This window comes from Stegodyphus dumicola, chromosome 2, assembly GCF_044657685.1.
Source record: "Stegodyphus dumicola isolate Sdum_Otavi_A_Nest chromosome 2, ASM4465768v1".
In the NCBI taxonomy this organism is placed as follows: domain Eukaryota; kingdom Metazoa; phylum Arthropoda; class Arachnida; order Araneae; family Eresidae; genus Stegodyphus; species Stegodyphus dumicola.
Window position 1 is genome coordinate 92,248,995 of NC_140769.1, and position 11,016 is coordinate 92,260,010.

Sequence of the window (11,016 nt, forward strand, 5' to 3'; positions counted from 1 at the left end):
GTCCCGTAATTGCTGTGCCGAGAATACCGACTAACTTGTCAATCGAAATTTTTTTCGTTTTCACTAACCTCTCTGTCACCTTCTTCATGTCTTTATCCAATTTTTACAGCAATTCCACTTTTTGTTTGATGGACATCGAAACATACTTTCGTTTTGTAGATCCTTTGGGAGCTCCAGCATCGGAAATTCTATTTGACATAATCGAAAGTTCAAGTTTACTTTTATAAAATTGCTCTTACAGTCTGCAAAAAATAATAAGCCAGATCCAATTTGAAGATTAAGGAACAACGCAATCTGCAACATTAACTGAAATAGATAATTAGATAATTTTAGCTTATACCGTCCGTTATACATTAAACGCGCACGCGAAAACGTATTCTGCACTTGCGCACACGCATATGCGCAGTCGTACAGTCTTACGCGCACGCGTAAACGCCTATGCTCATGTGTCAACGCGGCGCATGCGCAGAAAGTTTTTAGCTTTGAGGTCCGGATTATGGGTGTCCGAATTAATGACTTTTGACTGTATATATTCATAAAACAGTGGGTAAAAATAATTGTAAATGTATATATTCCCCTTTCTCATTTTACTTATTTTAAACAGTAATTTCCAACCTGTGCATTCCTTCAAGACCAAGTGAAAAAATTGTTAGTAATTAGTAAATTATTAATTATAATAATTAGTAAAACAGGGAGTCTAAATTTGTCACTGAGTAAATGGGAAAATAATTACTAGGATTTTCAATACAACTGTTAGGAGGATCAAAATAAATATAAAAACAATGTGATTAGTTGTAAACAGCAAACCAACTTCAGTCATATTGCTTGGTTTCTTACACATTGTATGCAGTCCATCCCCACTCTGTTTGATGTCCACTGCATATTACATAAATGATTCACAGCCAACCATTTTTTTTCAGTATTGAATGATTCATCATGTGAGTTATGGAGTTCTGCTTCTTTACAATTTTAATACTCAGTTTGAGTATGGAGTTCTGTTTTAATTCTTATTTTTCCCCTTTTAGAATTTGTGCTATTTTTACATATGGATAACTGGATAAAAAGTAGATCTTAGCACAGAACTGAAACTACTGCAGATAATAGTTTTGATTTGGTGTTCACGACAAATGCTTACAAGGAATCTGAGAGCCCTGTTGAAGATGGTTAAGAGATGGACTAATCAACGGTAAGAAAATCCCAAGCAGTTGTTCTTTCCAGAAGAAAAGAATACTTTTCTGATGAGTAATTGATTTATGGTTTTTCATTCACAGGAGATGAGGACAGCTCAAATTCTCTTTGTTTACAAAAGTAGGAAACTTTCGTTGGTGACTGGAAAAAAAGCCCACAGGAAAAATGTTCACAGAATAATGCTCACAGGAAAAAAGCTCACACAAAAATATGCCCACATAGAAAAAAGCTCACATGGAAAAATGCTCACTTAGAAATATACTCACACGGAAAAAAGGTCACATAAATATATGCTCACATTAAAATAAGCCACTGATAAATAAAATACGTACATAGGAATTTCTTTACATTAAGCAATCAATAATTAATCGATTTAAACATCAAACACCTACTTGAATTTTCAAAAAAAAAAAAAAAAAAAATTATATAAATTACCAAAACATCTATGATATATATATCAAAAACTGTATAACTTATGTGTATATTCAGTTGCTGTATAAGATTAGCAAACGGGCCATTTTGAATTAGGAAAAAGAAAAGACGAAAGAAGAAAAATGAAACAGAAGATACAGCGAAAAATAATTACAATTTAATTGTTAAAAAATAAAATAATAGTAAATATAAGTTACACATTTTATAATATAAACATTTAGAAGAATAAGCAAATCGAAATAATTATATTATTTAAATTACGTAAAATACATAGTTATATATAAATCATAAATATGTATGTCATATAAACTTACTAAATATTAGCTAATATATGTAAATATATAATTTTATCATCGATTTCATCATAGTTTCTTACATATATATATTACATATTTCTTACATATAAACTTACTAAATATTAGCTAATATATGTAAATATCTAATTTTATCATCGATTTCATCATAGTTTCTTACATATTTGCGATTACCAAATGAAAGTTTTAATATCGTCTTTTTTTTTTTTTTTTTACTTTAGTACACCCTGTATTTAAAATAGCTAATAATAAACGTTGACAGGCTAAATCTTTTTTCAGTCCGTCAAACAAAAACCACATATTCGGATGGCTACAATTAAATAATGAATTTAGCACCTTATGAGAGCTTTCGTAACAATTTGTTGTTTTAGGAGATTTTTCGAAGGCTGCTTTATAATTTCTCACTTCGATTGGAAACTGTGGTGAGAACATTTTTGGCTCCAAACTTAAAACATTCAAACATCAATTTCTATAGATACACATCAAAAGTATGCAAAAAATAGAATAAAAAACAATAATAAACTATTGGCATTTACAGGAAAAAAAAAAAAAAAATGTCGTACAGGAGGCAGTGGTGTAAAATATTACAGTACATGCAAAATTTTACTATAGTTTTCATTCTTTTATATACCGCCTCTGAAAAAGTTAATGTGAGCATTTGTCAAATAATATTTTCAAATGATCAAATAATTTTTCTTTAAAAAATGCAAGTAGGTGTACGATGTTCAAATCAATTAATTATGATTAATGTAAGGATATTTCAACGTATTTTATTTACAGTGGGCTTATTTTCATGTGAGCATATATCTATGTGAGCAGTTTTCCGTGTGAGCATATTTCTAAGTGAGCATTTTTCCATGTGAGTTTTTTTCTATGTGGGCATATTTCTGTGTGGGCTTTTTGCCTGTGAGCATTTATACCTGTGGGCTTTTTTCTTAGAACCGTTTTGTTATGCCTTTTTAAAAGCAGACATCTCATTATAGAAACATGAAGATAAAGCAAACACCCCAAATAGAAATATGAAGGTATAAATAAGAAGGCATTAAAATGTGTGATGCCTTTTACACGAATAATGAATTTTGGTTGTGGGGAATTCTGTTACACGTATTTAAAAACAAAAACCAAATTGGATGCTGCTACTGGTTTAAGACTACTACTCTAAATTTGATCCTGATTTCACAGATTTCAACTAAATGGAGAAACCTAAAAGTCAGAAAATAAAATTAGACTTGAGTTTTTATTAACATTTTGTGTTTTAAGAAAATGGGCTATTATCTTTTTTTTATGTTACAAATCTTAATTTTCGTCTTTAGTTTGGTATAAATTAAGTTATATAATAATTCACTTATTGTAGCTTAGTGTTTTGCTGTGAAGCCCTATAGACATTTGGCCACTACATTGGTCAAGAAATTCATTATTTCACTCATTTTCTTATTTCCTTTTCCCAAATGTTGATATTCAAAATAATTACAGTAAAAGAAAGAATTTTATATTTTGGTTTTAAAAATATGTGTTATGTTTATTTGAAACAAATTTTCCTGACTTCTTTCATTATAATCTACTAATTTTATAGTGTTAAAGTAATACTATAGTAAGATACACTCTGTTGCAAAGAAATATATGCACCCAGAAAGAACTGAGCCACAATTACGAAACTCGGCAGTGGTATAGTGTTGGAGCAGATAAAAAGATGATCAAAAACTGGGATGAAAAAAGTGTTTTATTTACGAGTAGCAATACAAAAAATGTGAAAATCAGTAGGTGGTAAGGCCACCCCTGGCATCTTTACAAGCCGATGCTCATTCGGGCATACAGTCTATTAAGTTGCCAATGTTCATCTGCATTGTGCCGCAAATGGAGCAACTGCTCAGCGAGTTGGGACGTATTTATGTATGGCTGAATTTGCCTGCGCAACATTTCCCAAGATGTTTAATAGGCAACAGACTGGAGACTTGGCAGGCCAGTCAATAACATTAACATGTTGAAGACATTGTTGAGAAAGTCATGCTGTATGTGCACCGTCCTGCTGGAAAACAGAACTTGGAGTACCTGTTAGCATAGGCAGTACAATTGGCTGCAACAGATGTCAATGTACCTCAATCAGAGTACCTCATAGCATGACTAGGCTGCCATGAATGTCTGTTCCAGCTGATTGCTGGATTCCCAGACTGTCATACTCTGTGTTCTGGCTGTGTGCTACTTGGTAACAAATAGTACATTAGACCACTCACCTCTCCGTCTTCAGATACGTATCCAGCGGAAAAATGTGATTCATTGCTGAAGATCACATTTCTTCAATCAGACAAAGTCCAGCTTGAGTGAAAGCAGCACCATGCAAAATTACATTGCTTATGGTGGAGTCTCAATGCCAAGTGTTGTAATGGACACTGAGATCTGAGCCCAGCATCACTTAGTCTTCTGCTAACCGTATCCTTGGATATCTTGGGATCTGTGCAAGTTTGCAAATGCCAATGAATCGATGATAGCATAACATTTTTTGTTGGTGTGGATGTGGCAGCTCTTCTATTTGTATGATCATCTCGCAGATTTGTGGCCTGGGGATGTCCCAATAGAGGCTAACTGTCCCTTTGCTGAGCAATTGCTTCCAACAACGGAAAATGACTATATCACTTCAACAAACATGCCAGTCAATCTGCCTCTTATTAAGCCTAGCCATATGGAAGCGACCCCTTTAAAAGTCTGATAACTGTTTGCAATGCCATTGAGTATGTCTTAAAGGCTTCTTTCATTACAGTGTCATGTATTCAAGCTTTCAGTGCAGCTGTAAGTGCTCATCATTCATCGCACCTACCCTTTTACATTCTACCAGCTGCACACTTAGGTGCATGTCGTATCACTCCGTAATAACAAGTAATAATAACTATTAAACTGCTGATTGGTGCTGCAAGTTTAATCATATACACAACTCGCCAAATCACATTTGCATGCCATTTTTCGTAGTTGTGGCTCAATTTGTGATGTATATATTTTTTCGCAACAGAGTGTATATTGTGGAAATACTGAAGGGGAACTGGACTGTTAAAGACTCTATGATTATAAAAACCTTATTAAGGACAAAGAAAAAAGGTTTTGAACCATTGTAGAATGATGATAACATGATAATGCTGGCTCATGCATACAGTATGGTTCTGGTTAGTTCATTATTAGCTTTGATTTCTGATAGTTAACAAATTGGCTGTATGAAATTTTTATGATTTTCTCAGGGTGTAACAACAAACTTCTACATAGGCAAATATTCTCTAAAGAAAATTTCCACTGAGATCATTAATATAACTAAAAAGTTTTTGTAACTTTTTTCATATTATACATTGAAATTTACATTACATTGGGTGTAATGGCTATTTTCAAAGCTAGCCTCCTAAGGTAAACTAAAGTAAGCATTAATTTCTTGTAATATACGTGTTACCGTGAAAGACTGAAATTGGAAAATGTAGACTTTCACTGGAAAATGTCAACATTCACCAAATATGTCAGTGAAAGATCGAATATTGCATTCATTCAGAACCTCATCGGTGTATGTCGACAATCACAGATATGCTCTGGTGTAGGTCGGAAAGAGAGGAGGCGACTGGCTGTTTCCCGCCAAATCCTTTGTTCTGGTGGGAGTCAGTTTTATGCAATATTTGATGGTGCAAGCAAAGTTTTCTTAATTTTTTTTTTCCGATTCCCTAATTTATTCTGAATGCTTACTGCAGTGAATCGTGATCTTTTTCTTGAAAAAGATCACGCAATGCATTAATTGCATTAATTAATTGCATTAATTGCGGGTAAACGAGAAGACAATTGTTTTTATTTTTCTCAAGAAAAGTACTCTAAAATATTTTCTGAAGTGGTTTCTGCTAAAACTAAGTGCAATACACCTTTGGAGCAGCAGCTGCAGCTAATTCGAGAAGCAAAGGGCAAGGCTATACACGCTGTCATTGAAAAAGGAAGTGTTCCACAAATAAATGCAGTTGTAAAAGCAAGGGCTTCTTGTGCAGTTTAAAGTGTCATAATAGTTTAAGTCGTTGCAATAAACAACATTTGAATAACATAATTTAGTAAGTTTTTTATCACTATTATTTTATTTTCTCATTTAGAACGTACTATATAATTAAGTAAATTTTTAACTTCTATTATTTTCCTTTCTTATTTTGAATGTACTGTGTGTTTTAAGTTCTTATTTTCAGTCTCAAGTGCGTTTTTTCGCAACTGAATTACGGAGAAGAAAATATAATATACTTATATGTTCAACATTCACCATTAGTACATGGTGAATGTCGACATTTACCGGTGTAAGTAAGAAATAAGAGTATTTGGAAAATATTTCGGACATACACCAAGCGACTATGTGAATGTGGACATTAGTAGTGTGAAACGGACAGTTCAGAGACAGGAGGCGGAGCAAGCTCGCAGGCGGTGCAAATTCAGAGGCGGAGTACGTGAAGGCTAATTGATAAGTGTTTCGGGGATCCTTCATTTAACTGATAAGATGACGTCACACTTTGATAAGAGATTATCTTTTATTGATTTTATGGAAGTTCTTTGTTAATCAGTTTTTAGCCTCTGTATTTTTTCTTTGTGTTCCAGCTATTTTACTACATATATGATGGTTATTTCCTAGGTGCCCTTAACGGCGCTTATTTTCAAATTTAATCCCTGATTCATAAGTTCTTAATTTTAGATGCTATTTTCAACTAGTTTCGTACTTTTCAAACTTTCGTAATTTCCAGTGTTCTAATTTTGAACTTGTTTATTACATTTTCGGATCATATAAACTTTTCCTTAAATTTAGATGTAAATTTTAACTTCTTTTCTATTTTTGATGTTAATAGTTTCCAACATACTCTGAATTTTAACTAATTTATGATATTTATAGACTATGTACATGACTTGCATTTAATTTATAGCTACTTTCATACGTTTTAACCTTCGTAATTTCAAACATATCCTTAATTTTAGCTTAATAGCTCTATTTTCTCACCATATATATGAATTTTATTTAATTTTAGATGATATTTTTAATGTGTTTCATTCATTTTAAAACTTCATAATTTTTAAAGTACTCTAATTTTAAACTTGTTAATTATATTTTCCTACCATATACAGTCGAAAGTCGTTAATCCGGACTCATCGGGACTTCGGCGATTCCGGATTATCGATTTTTCCGGATTATAGATCATCAGTTTAAATCTGGTAAGATGGCATGCAGAAATTACAAAATTAAAAATATGAAACCGTAATTTATGAAATAAAGAACAATTATGATCTAAAGGGTATCAAAATTTACAAAAAGAAAAAGCTTAATATTTATTTGTTTACTTTATTAAACATTTCCTTTAATCTAAGTTGCTTCGTTTCATGTGATAATACTTTCTCTTTAATTCTATTAAACAGACATAATTTCTTGTTTAGTTACAAAGTTCCGCTGTTCAAGTCCTATAATTGCTGTGTTGAGAATACCGACTAATTTGTCAATCGAAATGTTTTCGTTTTCAATAACCTCTGGGTCACTTTCTTCACTATCGGAAGCGAATTATAATGACGAGGAACTTGATTTAAATCATATCAAAGACGGAGTATATCGAGATGAAATACTACACTTAGTACGGAATTATAAACCAAATAAAATAAAAACATCTGCTCTGAAGATAAGGATAGTGCTGACAGATCAACTTCCAATCCGCAGCGTGAAATTGATAAACAGATTTCGGATTTCAAAACATACTTTCGCTTTGTAGGTACAAATTACATATTAGTAAATATATATCGGAAATTCTATTTGACATAATCTTTCTAATCTATCAGAATCTAATAATGACGTTTCTGCCCCCCCCTCTGCCGCAGAGCAGCGTGAAATTGATAAACAGATTTCGGATTTCAAAACATACTTTCGTTTTGTAGTAAATATATATCGGAAATTCTATTTGACATTATCGAAAGTTCAAGCTTACTTTTATAAAATTGCTCTAACAGTCTGCAAAAAATAATAAGCCGGATCCAATTCGAAGATTAAAGAACAACGCAATCTGCAACATTAACTGAATTAGATAACTTTAGCTTAGCGTATAACTCCGTTACACATTAAACGCGCATGCGCACAAACATATTCGCAGCTGTAAGGGTCTTACGCGCTCTCGTAAACGCCTGTGCGTATACGTGAACGCGACGCATGCGCAGAAAGTTTGTAGCTTTGAGGTCCGGATTATAGATCATTCCGGATTATGGGTGTCCAAATTAACGACTTTTGACTGTACCTAACTTTTACTTAACTTTAGATGTAAATTTTAACTTCTTTTCTACTTTTTAATGTTTTTAGTTTCAAACATACTCTGAATTTTTAACTAATTTGTTAGATTTTCACACTATGTACATGACTTTCATTTAATTCTTAACTACTTTCTTACGTTTTAACCTTCGTAATTTCAAACATATCCTTAATTTTAGCTTAATTCCTCTATTTTCTTACCATATATATGAACTTTATTTAATTTTAGATGATATTTTTAACGTGTTTCATACATTTTAAACCTTCGTAATTTTTAAAGTACTCTAATTTTGAACTTGTTTATTGCATCTTCCTACCATATACATGAACTTTAATTAATTTTAGATGTATTTTTTATACATTTCTGACACTTGTTTCTTTCTATTTTCCAAAATACTCTAAATTTTAACTCTTTTTTATAATTTTCGATTGTAATCACGCTTTTGATTTTACTATTTCAGCTAATTTTACATATTTCAATGTCTTAAATATAGAGACAATTTTTAATTAGACATTTTATTTTAGAACCTTTAACTGTTATTCCAACCCAATCCGTTGAATAGCCTTACTTAGTCTATATTTCATAGTACTGTTTTAATTTGCCTACTGTACAATTTATCATTCTGTAGTACTCTTACCATGACTGATTCTACTATTTTCCTTCATTATTAACTTCATTCGCATTTTCAAACTTTAACATTTCTTGCATATTCTGGTATTTTCTTACATCATTTATATCTGAATATATGTTTTTAAGCCCTTCAGTATTACCAAAGTTCAGTTTTGAACCTCGATTGCTATTAAGCTAACTTGATAGGCTCCGAATTTTTAGAATGGATTCTCAGTTTTCATCTATAATTTTAGAACCATTTTCACTGATTCATGTACACATGCAGAAATCTTTCATATTGTTTTGGACACTTAATACGTTTTTAATTCGGTATTTTTTGCTAATTCACTGCATTCATACCATCATTTTTGCACTTTAAATGCCCCGACTATGCAAATTTTAAATTTATCACTTTTTTTCTGCACCAAGTACGAGTATTTCTGCCTTCATGGACAACGTTCAAGTGAAATTACCGATTATTTACGTTACATGCACAAAAGAAATTCCGAAGATAAACATTTTAAGTATCAAATGAGAGATGAATGACCATAGATTTTACCCATTGGTTATCATTTCAGCTCTTGAAATTATGTTTAATCGATATACTTTTATTTCTAGTGCATAATGTTAACACATTTCTTCGAACCTAGTTCAATTCCAACTCAATTTCCCTAGACAATTGCATATATAGTCTATTTTTCTAATTTCTTATACTAGGATTTTCTTTCGTGAGTGTCAGTTTTCATTAATTTATTTACCAATTTATTCTCTTATGAATGAAATCTTGTGAAACACTACCATACCTTTACACAACATATATCATTACCAATATACTTATATTTACAGAACGAACCAAAGAAAGAAACAGTAAGAGACATTTTACCAAAATCTCCGCTATATTTTCGAATATTTTAACTTTCATCCATCTCGAATACAGAAATTTATTCATAAATACTCATTACATCAATTAAATATTCCTTACTAATACCCATTTAATGAGGAATAACCCCTTTAGAATATAAAATTACATCCAAATTAATGTTCCATTTTCCTATAATTGTACATATAAATTTACATTATAGGAACTTTCTGTGTATGTAATTTAATTAATGCTGTTAAATATTACCTTCTTCTAAGGCGAAAACTCCAAAAATCATTCAACTTTCCAACTCCAAAGACTATTCAAATCATTCATCTTCGCCTGCAGTATTTCCCGCAGTACCAAATACCTATCTTAGAACTATTTTCTTAAGAACTAAATACGAAAGAAACATTGTCCACTGTAGAATATTTACTGTTTCATGCAAAATGAAGATAGAACCTTTACAAAATTTAAGTTCTTTTACCCAGAATTCCAACAAATTTTAGAAAATGTGCTATAGAAAGTAACTTATTTACCTACTAAACATGAGTCTTAACAGATTTTTATCGGCTTCAGATTTACTATCAGTGGGAAAAACATAAAGTTAACTTCATCTAGCCTTGTCAGTATATACAAAAAAGTCATGAATAATTTTACAGTATAATTAACATTTTAATACTAATTAACTAATTTTAATTAACTTTCATTTAAGATTTTAAAAAGAAAAGTATATTTATGCGACATATTATCAAATTATTCCCAAGCATTATTAAGATAAATGCAATTAAATATCCACGTACACACTACAAAAATCCCACTCATTAGGAACAGTAAAACTTTACCAATACTTAAATGAAATGTAAAATCTTGCAATGCATTAGTATAAAACCTGAGTAACATATCATTTCCTATAAGCGGTAAACGGTAAAAAAAGAGTATTCTTATGAAGACTTAAGGAATAAGAGTAATGTAAAGAAATATTCATTTAAACCATAATATGAAACAGTTGACAGCTAAATAAAGATACATTTCAATATAAATAAAACATTTTTTATTAAAATACATACTTACTAAAACAATTTTTTCTTACAAATTTTCTATTCTATCACGTAAAGTTACAATGTAATATTCTTTAAAACGTCATCACTGTCATAAATACAACAACAATTGTTTACATAAACCTTTTGAAGGAGAAGTTCATTGACAATATAGCTTTGTCAATATTATTCATAGCTTTTTCCCGAGTCGTCTGCATTATACAGCGGTGGCGACGCTGACTTGGATGATCGACAGCACATCCCTCACAGATAAATACCTCCTTGAGACTGGTTAAGTACTCCTC